This window comes from Periplaneta americana, chromosome 4 (genome assembly GCF_040183065.1).
Source record: "Periplaneta americana isolate PAMFEO1 chromosome 4, P.americana_PAMFEO1_priV1, whole genome shotgun sequence".
NCBI lineage: Eukaryota > Metazoa > Arthropoda > Insecta > Blattodea > Blattidae > Periplaneta > Periplaneta americana.
Window position 1 is genome coordinate 181,488,982 of NC_091120.1, and position 18,019 is coordinate 181,507,000.

General features: G+C 34.8%; 2 protein-coding genes across 3 annotated transcripts in view; both read right to left on the minus strand.

The window, feature by feature from the left end:
- Nucleotides 1–18,019, minus strand: part of LOC138698490 (uncharacterized) — a 713,766-nt gene that overhangs the window by 503,258 nt on the left and 192,489 nt on the right. The gene's annotated exons all lie outside the window — the stretch shown is intronic.
- The window catches only part of LOC138698488 (serine-rich adhesin for platelets), a 107,677-nt gene that overhangs the window by 79,595 nt on the left and 10,063 nt on the right, over nt 1–18,019 (minus strand). For both annotated transcript variants that reach the window (XM_069824452.1, XM_069824453.1), the window contains exon 2: nt 16,170–16,294. The gene's annotated coding sequence lies outside the window, so the exon portion shown is untranslated. The remainder of the gene's footprint in view (nt 1–16,169; nt 16,295–18,019) is intronic.

Here is an 18,019-nt window from a genome sequence, read left to right on the forward strand (position 1 = left end):
CTTTTTGAAAATTACTGTGCCGCCACTGATGGACCTTGCACGGACAGAAAATGTGAACAACTCTACGCGGAAGTCGATCATCCCCAATAGAAGTGGAGTGAGGCTGACGTCATATTTCCCCTACTTACGGGTTCTACAGGCCTGGTTTAGGAAGAACGGACCATACCAGAATGAATGACAAAAAAAGAAAACTTCTGGAATATCAATCAAGACGACGATCAGAGAGAAGACCCAGAAATCGCCGCGAAGATTCTACGAGGAGGAAAAACCTTGAAGCCTAATACAGAAGAAAAGAAGAAGAAGAATAATAAGAAGAAGAATTCTACACACCCTTTCACTTTCCTCATGCTATAATTATCGCAACTGGAGTATTTTGCATGGCTTTTATATAAACTGAAGAAGAATCCGAAGCTCAAACTTACAGCGAAAACATATTTTGTTAGACAACCATATGTCTGAAAAGCGTCCTTGTATCAGAGAACGTCTGTCATAAAGATAAAAGAGTTGGCCATGGAATACGAGGGGATTAAGATGCAATTTCGACATCTGCGTTGTACCATAGACGAACTACAAGTCTCACAGTGGAAAACGATAAATTTAATGGTCTGCTGTTGTAACTGTGTTCCTGCTTAAACAATTGGTAGATTCTGGCTCCCATTTCTTGCATCTCATTAAAATGGATAGAACGGAAATGGCAGACAATTTCTAAATACTTCAATGAAACGAGGCATATGGCCGTTTTCTTCACAAACAATTTGACATCTGCTGGAAATAAAACTCCGTCTGCTATGTCAAGAAGTTGTCAGATATGTGAGTTACGTGAAATAACAGTTAGGAAATATAATCATGAAACGGGTCCGGGATGGTTCAAATCCTCGTTGGGCAAGTTACCTGGTTGAGGTTTTTGTCTAGGTTTTCCCTCAACCAATTTAAGCAAAATTGCTGGGTAATTTTCGGCGTTGGACATCGGACTCATTTTGTCATCATAATTACACTCCTCTTTCACATCATCATCATCATCATCATCATCATCATCATCATCATCATCATCAACTGTTTCTTTCCCGTATTTTTTTCGATGTAGAGTTGCCTACAAGCCGCCACCGAACTTGGACTCCGTGGTAGATGAGCCCTCCTCTGAATCTCATGGTAGATCGTGGGACCGCGGTTGCCTAACAACGTAAAACTGTAATTGTCAAATTGTAAATACAATGTTATTATTATAAATAAAAATTCTAACACTGCCCTGTGAGAGAGTAATCTCGTATTGAGGAGGGGATTCAATACATAAATACAGACATGTAAAGGTAAAAGGCATTTTGCAGGCTAAAGGAGAGTTGGGGCGGCCCGCACGGGAATCTGTAGCGCGGGAGACCTTAAAGCAGCAGTGGCGAAAATGTGATCGTGCGCCGAGCCACTGTGTAACCTGCAACGTGCGTAGCACCTATGAAGGGAGGCGGACACCCGAAGGGGAAGTGAAGCAACTGTCTGACTTATTAACGGATTTTCATTTTCCTAAACATAATTTTATACAATACAAGGTTACAAACTGATGTTTAGTACGTGTAACGAAGAAAGAAATGAAACATAGGACACATTATCACAACCTAAAATTAACTGTCTTCAGAATGTCTCTGCGACAGAGTTTCAAAATCAGGAATTATGTCATTTACTATCAGTCGTAGTTTATCACGAAGCTATTGGTCTGTTAATCATGATCTAAATTTGGTTTTTACTATTTTCATTGTTGAAAATAATTTTTCACAAACGTAAGTTGTAGTGAATATGGCTTCAACAGAGCAAGCGAAAGAACGAAGCTTCGGATATTTATTTTTTGGCAAAGATTTGAAAAGTTCAACATTTGTCAAGTCCTTACATCTAGCTTTCATTTAACATCACATTGTAAATCTGTGAGTTTGAATTGAAGATCTAACCTCAATATTCGTACATATGCTGAAAAAGGATTGACGTACAGAGATGAGATGATGATGATGATGATGATAATAATAATAATAATAATAATAATAATAATAATAATAATAATAATTCTTAACCTTTTAATGTTTCATGAGTAACATATAGAATAATGCCGTTTTATGTTATTCAACCGTTTTCCTGGTAATACTTATGAACAAATCATACATTTAAAATTCTCATCATACTGGCAGCAAAAAAATGCGTCCTCCCATCCTAATTGAAACTTTCGTTTTTGTAGAGGTACTTGGTTTCGAGAGAGAGAGACGTTGCGACGATACGCCACTCGCAGGTCAGAGACAAATACAAATGCAACGTAGCTTGACTCCAGTGAGTGAGAGGGTGGGGGTTGGGGGAGATAGGAAGCAAGATAAATGCATAGCTATCATTGCGAGCCACAATGTGCTCGCGAGTCACATTTTCGCCACGGCTGCCTTAAAGCATGTATACCTAGGCCGCTGTAACCTTGCACCTGACAGCTTAGTGTAATGTTGGTAGCGACGTTGCCACAATGATTACTTACTACACAACAGCTGACTTAACCTCACAAAAAAAAAACGATATATTAAATTGGCATGTGTTTGAAGTTTAGGTAAACCTGTATTCAGTAAATTGTAACTCATACCCAAATTATCTCACTATACCCAAATCACCCGGCCCACCCTACCGGATTTTCAAGTTCAGTGAATGCATGAAATGTGACCTGGAAGTTGATTATACGCTCACGAATTATGTTTTAGAAGTTGAATACGACATATACCAGACTACGAACTTTTTGTATGTATCTTGTTCGACTGGATTATTTCAGCTTTGCGGAATTCTCATCATATTGGCAGCAAAAAAATGCGTCCTCACATCCTAATTGAAACTTCGTTTTTGTAGAGGTACTTGGTTTCGAGAGAGACATTACGACGATACGCCACTCGCAGGTCAGAGACAAATACAAATGCAACGTAGCTTGACTCCAGTGAGTGAGAGGGTGGGGGTTGGGGGAGGTAGGAAGCAAGATAAATGCATAGCTATCATTGCGAGCCACAATGTGCTCGCGAGTCACATTTTCGCCACGGCTGCCTTAAAGCATGTATACCTAGGCCGCTGTAACCTTGCCTGACAGTTTAGTGTAATGTTGGTAGCGACGTTGCCACAATGATTACTTACTACACAACAGCTGACTTAACCTCACAAAAAAAAAAAAAACGATATATTAAATTGGCATGTGTTTGAAGTTTAGGTAAACCTGTATTCAGTAAATTGTAACTCATACCCAAATTATCTCACTATACCCAAATCACCCGGCCCACCCTACCGGATTTTCAAGTTCAGTGAATGCATGAAATGTGACCTGGAAATTGATTATACGCTCACGAATTATGTTTTAGAAGATGAATACGACATATACCAGACTACGAACTTTTTGTGTGTATCTTGTTCGACTGGATTATTTCAGCTTTGCGGAAGAATCAATACCGCTGTTGTTGAATTTCAATTCTCTGAACGAAAACCCGCTGTACCATGACAAGCACCATGACAACAGTCTCCTCTCCATCCCCCTTCCCTGCGTTTCATTTTTAATTCTTCAACGATATTCCAGCAAATTAAACTGACGTAATTCCAGGAAAACGAGGCTGTCTTCTTCACGGCAAAGCGGACGGGTAGAACAACTGCGATACTTCTAACGCAACAATTTAAATTAAAAAGCGATTTAACAATATGATTTACGAACGGAAGGAGAGAAGTTTTTCTTGCTACTGTAATTAGCAATTAAGTGGGTGGTAATCTTATACAGGGTGTCCTGCAATGTTGTCAACTGTATGAATATGTGACCGTAATATCATTTTTATAGTTAAATAATTGCGATTAACATTGAACCAACGAACCATGAATTAGCGTTTACCATGCTCTGGTTTTATAGAATATGACATATATTTAATTATGTATTTATTTAATATTATGTATTTATTTATTCAATATTATTTCTTTCTCTCTTTTTCGCTTTCTTTCTTCCTTCCTTTATTTATTTATTCCCTTACTTATGCCTGCACTCATTCATTCATTCATTCATTCATTCATTCATTCATTCATTCATTCATTCATTCACTTAATCTTACATGATTAAGGTCTTCTATGCTACCAGATACCACATATTACTGAGTTCATAATTTGTTTTAGTATTACTTTTAATATATATTATTTATTTGAACAATTTTAATTATGAATTGTTTTTTAGAATACATTTTTTTACATTTTCAAATATAACAAATACAGTGACAAAAATAACAAAATAGTACATTATGCAAAGAGCCTATAATGAAGGTAATTAAGAAGCGAGTATGGATATTTATGAAACGAGCGCAAGCGAGTTTCATAATTTTCATACGAGCTTCTTAATTACCATTATAGGCGAGTTTCATACGACTTTTTATGCTCGACCATATTTCTAACTTGATATTAATTTTCTTTGTATCTGACCTTGGCCAATGTCCCGTATGTTGTGAGATGTGCGCAGACGCGAAAGTATTGATTTTTTCCGAGGAACAGATGTTCACATTGACCTTGCTAGGCCATAAGAACCTACAGAGATAACATTGAAATTAAATTAGACATTGAAAAACGAGATGACAAATTGAATTTATTTGAATATTATTTACAATTAACGCTAATTATTATAGTAACAGAACATAACCTTCTGCTGGATTTCCAGCCTCCGTGACTTTTCGCTAATTCTCTTTCGATTTCATATCCGAGAATAATCAATACTTGCGGTTTTATAACGGTAGAAAGCTGACCTGTCATTGGTTGAACAATTGTAACCTGAGTCGTCATTGGCTGAAAGACCTGACCTTTATGAGTAGGTGTACTTTAATGACATGCATTAAAGATCTGCTACCAGGTGTATAATTACTACATTTCGGCATGGTCGAGCATAAATTACATTAAAGTGCATTAGAGCAGTGGTTTTCAATCGTCTTTGCTAGCGTACCCCGGAAATATATTTGTACCCTCAAATTGCATTAAATTAACAAAATACTATAGTTGATGCTTTACTAAATTATTATTATTATTATTATTATTATTATTATTATTATTACACAGTAGTTACTGATGCAATAATAATAGTAGCGATTTACGTAAAATGGTATTCAAGGAAGGAAAAACAAAAGTTAATATTGCAAAAGGAACAATTATATAATGAAATCATTATCAACAAGTATAATAAAATAAATATTTAAGAATTTTATTTATTTATTTAATATATTTATTTATTTACTCTGGTGGAATTAAGGCCATCAGGCCTTCTCTTCTACACCACCAGAAATGCAATATAACTCCAAGAAAAATTACACATCAATGCAATTAATCTACTGTAATAACCAGTGACAAAATTAATATGACATAAAAAAACAACTGAATATGCAAGTAGAAATCGAAAATAATACAAATTTGTGTAACATACTAAATAATGTATTTATTCACACTGCAAATGAGTAAATACCCGGTGGCAGTGCTAAATAATTACACTCATTATAAACATAATTAATAATAAATTAATAATAATACTCATAATAACTAATACTAATAATAAATAATAACAATAATAATAAATAATAATAACAACAGTATAAAAATTTAAGATGCAAAAAAAGAAAAAAAAAACAATAACAATAGTATAAAAGAATTAAGATTCAAAAAGAAAAAAAAAGCGAACAGTAAAAACATATACAATAAATACAGACACAAAATAACAATGACACTCAGCATCATTGTTAGTAACCAAGGGACAATAAAATGTTCTAGTATCCTGACACAAAGACAATAGAAAGGGTTAATCTAACAAAAGGAAATTATTGCCAAAATACTGGAGATAAAAACTTCGGCATAAATCTAGCAACTTCTCAGAAACGGATTTTGTGAGACTATTACACTTTTACTACGTCACACTATTTTTGACCAATAAAATGGTACGAAAGGACGTTTTTCAACCAATCATGGCTGCTTATCGCACAATTTTATCGCGTCCCTAGCATTTGTTTAATTTTATCGCGTCCCTAGCATTTGTTTATTTTTATCACTACCCTGGCATTTGTTTCTTTGTTTGCCAACATTTCAAACTGCACTGGTCTGGACGTCAAAAAACAGAAAATTACAAACCACTCCAGTCGATGAGCAGCACTTTCAAATATGACTCGCATTGACATTCAAGAACAAGAATTAATAAAGATCACTGGCCATATAATATGAAGAGCACCATTCGGAAATCCTGAATAAGTTGAGGGATACACCATGTACATAAACGAGTTCACTTCTTTTATGCACACGTCCAATATAATATCAACTGAACCACCAACCACTAAAACATTCAAATTTGAAAATTGTACTTTCAATAATTGTTTCTTTTAAAATTATTCATGTTTATTTTTTATTTCATCATCGTTAATTAAAACGTTTATTGTTTATTTCATCATCCCTAATTAAAACTTTTCTAACACTCGTTTATATTATTTAGGTTATGTTTGTTCTAGCTTCTGCTGTATGATATTATGGATAGTCACGTATCAGAGATTGTTTAATACTAAGATTTATTGAAAATCATCTGTCAAGTGACGTTGATTACTGGGATCCGGATGATTGAAGTGGAATGCAAACGTTTTAATAAAAATGAAACTGAATCAACAAAGCCTTCTTGACCAGTAACCGTCCACAGAGTTCAATGAAGATTCCATAGTTGGCACAGCTGATAACAAGAAAACATAATCATAAAACACTACTGCCATCTAGCGTATTGTTTAGATGGTACAATAATACATTTGAAGACAGTTGTATTTTCGTAAGCCAATTAATATTTTATTGTATTGGAGTACTTTGTTACTTCTAATCGTTATATACTTTCTTCTAATCGTGTAATAGTCAATTAAATCCCACTCGAGTTTTGATTTATCGATAAAATCAAAACTCTAGTGAGATTACTGTTCATAAAAAATACTTTTCTAGTACATACGTAATCAGTGAGATACGTAGGTATTTCTTGAGATAACTCCGCGTTCCCCTGAGGGTACGCGTACCATAGATTGAATACCACTGCAATAGACGATCAACAGGGTCAAAGAACACTATAGAGCACTTATTATGCTAATGCAAGAGAGAAAAAAATATAGTTGAAAAACAATATTTCAAATAATAATGATAATTTATTTAGTTATTTATTTATTTATTTATTTATTTATTCATTGATAATAATAATAATAATAATAATAATAATAATAATGATATAATAAAGACATTACATATTAAGGGTGAACCTGACAATTGACTTATTAGCATAGTCAGACTTTTTACATAATAATAATAATAATAATAATAATAATAATAATAATAATAATAATAATATAATAAAGACATTACATATTAAGGGTGAACCTGACAATTGACTTATTAGCATAGTCAGACTTTTTACAATGTCTTGTGGATTGATAGCAGAACACACTGTAGCCTACTTTCCTGACAGAACATTTAAACCAAATTGACGAGAATATCCAATTCAATGACGGGACACCGACTCGTTTCTGAGGGACATTCTTAACCAGGGATTCAAAAACAAGTGAATATGTCGTGGGGAAGCAGTGTCCTAGTCTCTTCATCCCACTGACCTAAATCCACTGGATTTGTTCAGCCATTTGGAGCCCATTATATATTCAAGACCTGTTCACGATATTTGATGGACTTAGCAAGCTTGCTGAACAAGGGTGGAACATTTCAGATCCAGGCAGTCCACGATAAAGCGGTTAGTAGTTCACAGTAGAGCTAATAGTGAATGTTTGAGTTCTACAGGATGTTTGAGAGTAACTATACCAAATCTTCCGACCAGATAGAAGGCAAGCAATGAAACATTTTTTTTCGTAATAAAGCAGTGTCCTGAAATGCTTCCATTTTAAGATATAACGATGTGAACGAAATGAGGATTTCATAGAAACTCAATGTGAAAAGTAATTGGTCACTCTCTCGAAGACGTTGACCTATCATTGAAAGTGTTGTATGGCAGGGACTATGACGCTGAGGATCTAGCTCCACATAAATTCGCCGTGCCTCATTAGCTTTGGCATGCTCCGTATGCCATATGCATGTCTTCTAATTCAACATGTGTACGTTTTTAACGACAGGAAATTTATAAAAATATTTCTCTTTAAATATTTACTAGAAGTTCCAATACACTACTTACTTCTTGCAAAAAAATAATAACATAAGCAAGTTTTCATTAATAGTTACAATACGTGCACACGCATTACCTCTTCTGCTACATTTCAAATTTCAAAGACATTTTAATCACATAAATTTAGAAATAATAGAATAAATTCTTGCGAAATGTTTTCTCTAAATATTACGGTCTTAGGCATATTTAATTTTTTTAATTTTGAAATTATTTTGAATCTCATATAATGATATATAGGTTAGAATAATTTTAATGTGTTTCAATAAATCTGATAGGGTAGCATTATTATACTTCCTTACTGGCTTTTAAGGAACCCGGAGGTTCATTGCCGCCCTCATATAAGCCCGCCATTGGTCCTTATCCTGAGCAAGATTAATCCAGTCTCTACCTTCATATCCCTCCTCCCTCAAATCCATTTTAATATTATCTTCCCATCTACGTCTCGGTCTCCCAAAAGGTCTTTTTCCCTCCGGCCTCCCAACTAATACTCTATATGCATTTCTGGATTCGCCCATACGTGCTACATGCCCCGCCCATCTCAAAGTCTGGATTTAATGTTCCTAATTATGTCAGGTGAAGCATACAATGCGTGCAGTTCTGTGTTGTGTAACTTTCTCCATTCTCCTGTAACCTCATCCCTCTTAGCCCCAAATATTTTCCTAAGAACATTATTCTCAAACACCCTTAATCTCTGTTTCTCTCTCAAAGTGAGAGCATTATTATACACCTGGTAAAACAGCCTGACATTTTCATGTGTCTAACTCAAATAGTTCTTTTTCTACAAAGTGTAGACTACTAATAACAGTAATGATTTAGAACAGTTAGGTTATTTAAACGAGCGAAGTTTATATACCTCTATGCAATACTTAATTTGTTTTATAATGGTTATGGTTGCTATAATAACGCTTTAGTTGTTTATAGGGATGTTGCGATACTGTATTTTAAGCGATATTTTATATCGATACCGAGTTCTATATTCAGTGTCTATACTTCCATAATATCGAAAGGAAAGTATCGATTGGTATCACTAAGGTGTAGTAGAGAAATATTAAGTTTACTAAATAAAATAAAAAAATAATATTCACTGATACAGTAGGCAAAGAAACCTTTCGTAATACAATGAAATGTTTAAATACACACTTTTTAATAATAGATTACTGACTTACTTACTTACTTACTGGCTTTTAAGGAACCCGGAGGTTCATTGCCGCCCTCACATAAGCCCGCCATTTGTCCCTATCCTGAGAAATATTAATCTAGTCTCTGTCATCATATCCCACCTCCCTCAAATCCATTTGAATATTATCTTCCCATCTACGTCTCGGCCTCCCCAAAAGTCTTTTTCCCTCCGGCCTTCCAACTAACACACTATATGCATTTCTGGATTCGCCCATACGTGCTACATGCCCTGCCCATCTCAAACGTCTGGATTTAATGTTCCTAATTATGTCAGGTGAAGAATACAATGCGTGCAGTTTTGCATTGTGTAACTTTCTCCATTCTCCTGTAACTTCATCCCTCTTAGCTCCAAATATTTTCCTAAGAATAAAAGATTAGTTTACAAAATTGATGAAAACGAATGACATCTAATTGTTTCAACAGAATTAAAATCTCTTGGTATAGCCTAACCTTATTGTCTATTGAATTCATTTTATTTGAACCATTTTTCTTGACAAATACTTCCAAATGACTTAGGCTATTACTGTTAACTATTAATCCGATTGGCCTTGCCGCTTTCAATACTTCTGTTTCGATACTGCTATTTTTCTATCGATACCAGTAACATATCGAAAACCCTGTACCTAATCCAATTATAGTAAGTATCACAAGTAAAGTATCGATTCCTAGTTATATTGATAGGGATCCGGCGTTTTCGTCATAAGTTTTTTGACATGCGGAATTTTCGTCACACAATACATTTTCGACACAAGCCTCATCGCCACATATTATTTTTTCGACACTTAGAATGCTAGTACTTCATGCATCCAGTTAGAAGGACTATTTGAAGAATATCGCAGAGAAGAAAATGAACAACTAAGAACACAGTTCCACTCCTTATTGGCATTGGCTTTCGTTCCAGAGGACGATATTTTAGAAGCTTTTGATCTGCTGATAGAAAATGTAGATGATTTATTATCTGTAATCCTTAACTATAATGAAGATAACTATATCAGTGGTCGTAGACGCGGTAGACACCAACAATCAGTTTTCCCTTCAAATATCTGGAACTGTTATCAATGTACTCTTCACAATTTACCGAGAACTAATACTTGCGAAGCATGGCATAGGAGAATTAACATCTTGATGGGAAAACCACATCCTTGATTTTTTCATATTCTTCAACAGCTACAGAATGAGTTAGCGGTAAGAAGGTAAAGGTATCCCCGTAACATGCCATGAAGGCACTTGGGGGGCATGGAGGTAGAGCCCCATGCTTTCCATGACCTCGGCACTAGAATGAGGTGGTGTGGTCGGCACCACGCTCTGACCGCCTTTTACCCCCGGGAAAGACCCGGTACTCAATTTTATAGGAGGCTGAGTGAACCTCGGGGCCGTTCTGAAAGTTTGGCAACGAGAAAAAATCCTGTCACCACCTGGGATCGAACCCCGGACCTTCCAGTCCGTAGCCAGCTGATGAGTTAGCGGTAATTGATCGAAAGATTGCAGTCTGGCTTCTCACCCACCAAGAAAAGGAGAAAATATCTTATTACAGATGCAAGGATTTCTAGGATTGTGGAACGCTGCGGGAATTATAACAATAGTGACGATATTCTCTGTTATCTGCTAGCGATTGGGCACAATATTGTTGGAAATTTTTTGTTGTAAAATTGTACAACCCACTCTGAAAGAATATAAATATTTATCTGTGATCATCTGTAACTGTGTTGAATTTTCTCGTGACGAAAACCACCATTGTGACTATTTTACAATGTGACTACTTGCCCAGCGTGACCAAAACACACAGTGTAACCATACATACTATGACTAAAACAATGTGCCTATCTATACCTGTGGCGAAAACCCCAACGTCCTAAGTTGTTGACACATTTTGTTAGTTTTGTGTTCTGAAAGCAGTTATATTGATGAAATCAAGACGTTCTTAAAGGGTTAGGTACAGCTTACAGCAGTACAATTTTGGAAATATTCAACATTTTTTTCCTCCATTACTGTATCCTGTACAATAATGAAAATTAGTATGTGTAAAACACTGTCCTTCTTCTATATGAAAAAAAAATACATTTACGATTTAAAAAAAATTGTTTACATTTTTTTTTTTTTTTTTTTTTTCAAAATTCAGTTCACTGTGCTGTGACGAAGCGTTGCCCACATAACTCAAAAACTAACCAACATTCTGTGATGAAATTTTTTGCGTGTATTAATGCATGGTCATATCTACAATATGATGCAAGATCACTTCTCTATCTTTGATAGATTGTCTGATAAAAAATAAATTCATTTTAAAAAATGGTCAAATATCAGTATTTTCTTGTAACACAAAATAAAAAAAACATTAAGGAATGTAGTTGAAACAGCATGATATTGTAAACATGAGTTTCAGCAATAAAATAAAAGAGAGAGAACATGAAAAGTTAACAAGTTTATGAGTTATGAGGGAAACGCTTCACCACTGCACAGTGAACTGCCATTATTTTGAATTTTGAAAAAAAAAATATAAACAATTTTCTTAAATTGTAAAAAATATTTTTTTCATATAACACAAGGATAGTGTTTTATACATACCAATTTTCATTATTGTATAAGATATAGTAATGGAGGAAAAAATGTTGAATATTTCCAAAACTTTTACTGTTGTAAACTGTACCTAACCCCTTAACAGAAAATCAGAGAATTGAGAACGTTATGATAAGATTTGGTAACAATACATACGCAACAAAAGGTTTGCTCAATTATTAACGATCTTCCAAATCGGTCACCTATTTCTCAGTGAACTGTGAGTAGACAGAAGCGAAATTCAAACAACTTTCAATTTAAAAACGTCGTCGTCCTTTAACTCCTACAAGGGTTGGACTTCATAGTACTTTGCAATGTTGTCCAGGTAGTTGCTTTCGATAGATTCTGATTCACAAAGAGTGGTTTCTCTTTGATCTTGAGCAAAACATCAACTCTCAAATCTTCTTCAAAGGATGGTCTATGATATCATTTTTATGTGTCTGACATGGATTCACAGCTCTGAGAATGGCTACAGCAAGATGGTCGAAACGTCAGCTGCAGCAACCGAGATGACGCGGCAGAAGCCCGGAAACCCACAACCAGATTGGGACTTTACGTGTAAAAAAGGTTATTTATAAACAGCAAAATACGCTTAAATAACGCGTAATTAACGTAATAAATGTAAAATACGTCAAAAAAATTCCAAGAACTTTTATTTTTAGTCTTTCTTTGTTCAGTTTGCGACGAAAATTTACCGTTTGAACTGTCAACAAACCTAGCATACAACTCGAGGCTACCAATTAATGTTAAGAAAATGGAGACCTTAAGAAGATTTTGCAATACACACATGACCTACGACCTACAAAGATAGTCTAGTAATGGCAGTGGAAGCGAAGATTGAAAAAAATAAGTTCATTAATGTTCTGAATATACAAAAAGTCTATTCAGCCATGCTTCTCAACTCTTTCATGATTAGTCATTAACCACATAAAATTTCGAAAATTATTACATTTAATGAGTTATTTATGATGAAATCATAACACTTATCTTTAACTGTTATACTATAAAAAGGCCTTTATCACCTAGAATCGTTTAAAACCCCACAAGTGACAAACACAAAAGTTTCGGGAAATCAATAAAAACTGTTTAGTTTAATTATTTTTACATTAACTGTCAAAATGTATTTAATAATGTTAGGTTTATTCACTATTAGTTGTGTTTTATAATATATATATATAATCGAGAGAAAATAAATTAGGATGTTATGGGGTTTTTCCAACAAACAAACCGAAAGTAAGCAAAGCATTGCTATTTCTCTAAGTATTACAGTGAATAAAAAAGTGAGTACGAACAAATGTTAGGGCCTATAACCTATGTGAAAAGTACAGTATAAAATCACAAAAATTAAATGTCTTCTGCTGCAACTGACATTTTTCTTATCAGGACTTCAAAGGAATGAAGTAATTGATGTTTAGATTATCAATATCAATTAATGTTAGTTTATTACTCCGTGTATAAAACAGTTTTCTACATTACTTTTTATATGTAAATTATACGTAAAATACGTACAGGTAATTTACTTGCCCAACACATATTTTAATGTTGCCTTATCATCTGATACTTTATATTTAGAAAGGAATATTTTTGTAGAAACAAAATATTTTTGCGACTAATATTCTACGTGTTATGACGCCATGAGAACTTTCTTAAATGGCACCCTATAGTTTTTAATATAATCTTAAAGAGCATAGTTTTAAATTTACGTTAATGGAAGATCTCACTTTTTACTTTTTCATTACTTCGATTTTTTTTTCATTTATGAACAAGATACATCACAATTTAATTAGATCTTTGAAATGTTCCACATTTACAGTCTGGCAAAGACTAAGACGCAGTATAAACTTTTTCTGATCATTTTAAATAATTATTATAGTTACTGGTTGTATTTCTCCCTACACTCCTTCCTTAAGCTCCTTTCAACTCATTAATACCACCAGGTCTCGTAGAAAAAAACAATTTTCCAGATATCCACATAAAGAGTAATCAAGCGGAGAAAGATTAGGAGATCTTACAGGCCACTCTACGTGTCCTCTTCTTCCGATCCATATTTTTATGCCTCTTACACGTTCCTGTGCTCTGAATGTTGCTTGTATTTTACTCACGGTTGACAGAAATACAAATGGCCGATTTGGATTAATTTAATTAAAAAGTGTGCATACATCTTGTTGTAATCGCCATGTTGAAAACGTGTATTTTTGTCAAAATCTCGAAATCGATTTCCTGTAGCATCACAATACTGCGTGTTTATATTTCTTACAACGAGAAATCAAAATGGTGAATTTTTACTTTGGTATTGCCAGTATAGGCAATTAAGAACAAACACTTAAAATACCTTAGTTTTGTAGTGTGGAGTATTAGGATCTCGATGTGATCACTGGGAGAGCTGTGGTCCTACCCAACCCGCCCTAAATAGGTTCCTTACTTATATAGGAAAATCGTCGTACTTGAAGGAAGAAGGCGGCCATATTTAATCGTTGTGACGTTATTTGAGGTGGAGTGGGAGAATGATTGCTGTGTCGCCAACTGTGGCAACCATTCATATTATCTTACACACCTAACCAAACCTAACCTAACCTAACCTAACGTGCTACACACCTATTGTAATATTCCTAACGTTTAACACACCTGTTGTAACATCCCTCACAGTTTCATTTCGTTTGCCGATATTGGCATCCCTGCTACACCTATAAAATTCCGTCTGCTGGAATTCTGAGTCATCTAGTGGAAGTGAAGTGTAACTGCGACTCTGTTAATTACGTTTCCGAAGTTGTTTCTGTGTTATCTGCAAGAATTATTGTGCCATTGCAGTGACTAATACACTCTTATTACGTCATACTACTTTTGACCAATAAAACGGTACGAAAGGACGTATTTCAACCAATCATGGCTGCTTATCGCACAATTTTATCGTGTCCCTAGCATTTGTTTAATTTTATCGCGTCCCTAGCATTTGCTTAATTTTATCGCGTCCCTAGCATTTGTTTCTTTGCTTGCCAACATTTGAAACTGCGCTGGTCTAGACGTCAAAAAAAAAAAAAAATATATATATATATATATATATATATATATATAATTACAAACCACTCCAGTCGATGCACAGCAGTTTCAAATATGACTCGCATTGGCATTCAAGAACAAGAATTAATAAAAATCACTGATCATACTATGCATCTTCTGAAATCCGATTTACAAATAAATGAAGAGCACCATTCGGAAATCCTGAATAAGTTGAATACACCATGTAGGCCTAAATCAACGAGTTCCACTTCTATTACGCACACGTCCAATATAACATCAATTGAACCACCAACCACATTCAAATTTGAAAATTGTACATTCAATAATTATTCCTTTTAAAATTATTCATGTTTATTTTTTATGTCATCGTCGTTAATTAAAACTTTTCTAACACTTGTGTATATTAGTTAGGTTATGTTATAGCTTCTGCTGTATGATATTATGGATAGTCACAAATCAGAGATTGTTTAATATTAAGATTTATTGAAAATCATCTGTCAAGTGACGTTGATTACTGGGATTCGGATAATTGAAGTGGAATGCAACTGTCTTAATAAAAATGAAACTGAATCAACAAAGCCTTCTTGTCTAGTAACACTGCCATCGTGTATAGATCGAGAACTTCTCGACGAGAAGACATTGCTCACTACTGCCATCTAGCATGCATCTAGCGTAATATTTGTAATGTTGAGATGGTAAAATAATACATTTGAAGACAGTTGTATTTTCGTAAGTCAATTAATATTTTATTGTATTGGAGTACTTCGTTACTTCTAATCTTTATATACTTCCTTCTAATCGTGTAAGTCAATTAAATCCCACTCGAGTTTTGATTTTCTCTAGATAAATCTGCTCGTGTTCCACTCGCAGATTTATCGATAAAATGAAAACGTCTAGTGAGATTACTGTTGATAATTGCATTTATATTGTACAATAAAAATTGAAATGTATCGTGGCTGAGATAAAAGTGTTCTGAATTGATTTCCAACGCCACAATCCCAGTGATAAACGTGTGGATATTCGTTAGGACTCCGTTGGAAGTGGCAGTATTAAACTAAAAATTGACCATCAAAATAGATACGTTCAAGACTACGTAATTTGCACAGTAAATAAATCACGTCACACGAAAATTGCAAAAATTGTTCGTTTCATTGTGTGCCCTAAATATAGCCGTTGTTTTGCTTCAAGAACCGCTGATCACTTAACATACATACCTACAAACAAATCTGTTTGCTCTTACCTTCAGAGTCAACACTCGGACTTCCGCTTGCTTGGACAGGCCGCCGACGAATCCGCGTCCTCTCTCTCTTCCACGGAGACTTGATGTTTATTTCCCAGCCCTCTTCATTGAAAATGCGTCAACAGCTACAATACGGAAGCAAGAAACGCATATACACATTGAGATATATCCACTACATAACAGTAGTACTGATATGACAGTCACAGTGATAGTGTGTTATCAATCAACACAACAACAAAAACTGCTCCCCACTCTCTGTCGACTCCAAGTGTCGGAAGCTAACGTTCATCAAAAATACATTGCTCCCCGGGTCTATGCCGCCAAGTTTACACAGCATCTAGAACAAACAGCAGCGCACTCTGTGCTTTATTTATTCAGGCAATCAGCCCGCACAACAATGTTAAGGCTGCACCACACCACGCCTCGGCAATCGGCCAGAAAATGAAACAAATGTCACTCATGAAGCAACAAATACACTGTAACTATTATTCTTACAGTTTAAACTTTGAAATCAGAGATTCTGTTTTATTATTGCTGATGGAAATATCTTTGCAGTCGAGAACATCAGCAAAAAATGCTCAGTCGGCTAAGGCGCTTGCCTACCGATCCGGAGTTGCATTCGGGCGTGGGTTCGATTCCTGCATGGGCTGATTTCCTGGTTGTGTTTTTTCAGAGGTTTTCCCCAATCGTAAGGCGAATGTCAGGTAATCTATGGTGAATTCTAGGCCTCGCCTCGCCAAATATCATAAACGCTAAATAACCTAGTAGTTGATATAATGTCGTTAAATAACCAACTAAAAAAACTTCATTTCCTTAAAACGAACTCAACAACAAATTGAACAAAACATTAACAAACTGAAAGCTTGCTAATACAGAAGGCCTAATTACGCATATGCTCCTTAGGTTATTAGTTCTGCATTTTGTACTGTTCTCCAACCAGGAGATCAACCGTGAATGGAATGTGCTTACTATTGCGTCATCTATTGGAGCGAAGTAGATAGATAATATTATCGTTATAACGTCAGTTTAAAAACCACGCGCTCTCCTGCATATGTTATTTCCTGTATGGAGCGATTAAAAGACCAGGAGATTAACAGTGATCTAATTTTGTAACTAGGGTAGTATAAATGTGTGTGTATCAATGTTATTCTTTGTGCTGTGAGAGCTAGCCAATAGAGATACGAGTACCCACGTGTGTGACCTTATGACATCAACATTCATTCCGCAAAGACTTTCTCGTAGTTGGAGTACAGTAATTAATACAGATTACACATACACACTCCATACTCCTTTCAGCAACCTCCTCCTTATTCTTCATGTGATGTTGAAAAAGGTTAAAGTTGATAATTTAAAATAAAAAAATAGGCCATCAATATAGCATTCATTTTCTTCATAGGCTTAATACTGCAAACTGTATTATCTTTTACAGCTAATTTTCTTAAGGGAACCAGGTAGTGATTAGGGGTCAAAAATCCGATTTTTTATTTTGTGTTTAAAAAAAAAATACAAAACTTGCTCTTTAAAACAATATAAATACTCTGGGAGGTATTTCTGCAGATAAGCCTTTTAAGTAGATTCTTTAAATTTGACAGTGCACATATCCTACTTTTTTTAAATGCAGTTTTCCATAAGTTGACATTTTCAAACTTACGTGCATTTTTCTCTGAAACTACTGAATCAATTTACATAAAATGTTTACAGTGTTTTCTGCAGCCTGTGTTCTACATAGTAGACCTACGGGTTTAAAAATACCGCACACATAACACGAGAAAAAAATATGCATTGAAAAAATTGCAAAAAATGTTAAATAAAGTTCAATATTTTTTTTATGTTTCACTAGGGGTGAAATA